This window comes from Pituophis catenifer, unplaced genomic scaffold (genome assembly GCF_029215685.1).
Source record: "Pituophis catenifer annectens isolate HBS135680 unplaced genomic scaffold, rPitCat1.0.hap2 SCAF_14, whole genome shotgun sequence".
NCBI classification, from domain to species: Eukaryota; Metazoa; Chordata; class Lepidosauria; order Squamata; family Colubridae; genus Pituophis; species Pituophis catenifer.
In genome coordinates, this window is record NW_027256894.1 from 4,334,284 (window position 1) to 4,335,713 (window position 1,430).

The 1,430-nt window shown below is 35.7% G+C and overlaps 1 non-coding gene across 1 annotated transcript; it reads left to right on the plus strand.

Annotated features, from left to right (window-relative positions):
• The first annotated feature begins 354 nt into the window (after positions 1-354).
• TRNAQ-CUG (transfer RNA glutamine (anticodon CUG)) lies at positions 355-426 on the plus strand. The gene has a single exon. It is a non-coding gene; the product is annotated as a tRNA-Gln (tRNA).
• The last annotated feature ends 1,004 nt before the right edge of the window (positions 427-1,430 follow it).

Genomic DNA, 1,430 nt, shown 5'->3' on the forward strand with positions numbered 1-1,430 from the left:
AAGAGAGAGAGAGGCCGGATTGGCAAAAGGTTATGCCTCTGAGCATGCACAGAGTGCCGCCTTCGGGCTTGCCTTTTTTTTTTTTCCCTTTGCAGAAGTTCGAGTCTGGTTGCAATTTTCCCCTTGGTGCCACAAAGCATGTGCAGAATTCCTTTTTCTACCCAAAGGCAGCAGCGGGTCCCCCCCCCCCTTTCCTTTTCCTCCCCACCCCCACCCTCTGTGCATGCTCGGTGGCCCTTTAAATCCCCCCTTCCCCCAAAAAACCCATGCCGCTGTCTTTCCGGGCAGGGAAGGGAAGGAAGCCTCTGCCGAGGCAGCTTTTCTGCGGGCGCCTGACAACCCAGGTGGCGCTGCGGTTCCATGGTGTAATGGTTAGCACTCTGGACTCTGAATCCAGCGATCCGAGTTCAAATCTCGGTGGAACCTGCTCAGCTGTTACTTTTTTTTCTATCTCTTTTTCATCTTTGGCTGCTTCTTCCCCCTGGGAGCTTCCTCCGGAGCTTCTCCTGCCGCTGAGGCTGGTTTTTCTTTTTTCTTTTTTCTTTTTTTCCCCATTTCAAATTCGGATGCTTTAACAAGGGAGGACTTTAACTCCCAGAATTCCCCATCCAGCCTTTCCAGCTGCCCAGGGTGAGCCTGGCCATGCAAGGACCTAACATCAGCCCCTCCCATTGGGGAATAGAATTAGAATAGAATTACAAAAGAATAATGAATAAGAATAAAAGAATAAGGATAGAAGGATAGAAGGATAGAAGAATAAGAATAAAAAGGAAGAATAAGAATAAAAGAATAAGAATAAAAGAATAAGGATAAGGATAAGAATATAAGGATAAGGACAAAGGAATAAAAAGGATGAATAAGAATATAAAAAATAAAAATAAAAAATGAATAAGGATATAAGGATAAGGATATAAGAATAAGAAATAAGAATAAGAATAAAAGAATAAGGATAAAGGATAAGGATAAAAGAATGTAAGAATAAGAATAATAAGAATAAAAAAATAAGAATAAAAAGTAAGAATAAGACTGAAAGAATAAGAATATAAGGATAAGGATAAAAGAATAAGAATGAAAGAATAAGAATAAAAGAATATGGATGAGAATATATGGATAAGGACAAAAGAATAAAAAGGATGAATAAGAATATAAATAAAAATAAAAAATTAATAAGAATATAAGGATAAGGATAAAAGAATAAGAATGTAAGAATAAGAATAAAAGAATAAGGATAAAGGATAAGGATAAAAGAATATAAGAATAAGAATAATAAGAATAAAAAATAAGAATAAAAAGTAAGAATAAGAATGAAAGAATAAGAATATAAGGATAAGGATAAAAGAATAAGAATAAAAGAATAAGGATAAAAGAATAAGGATAAGAATATAAGGATAAGGACAAAGGAATAAAAAGGATGAATAAGAATATAAAAA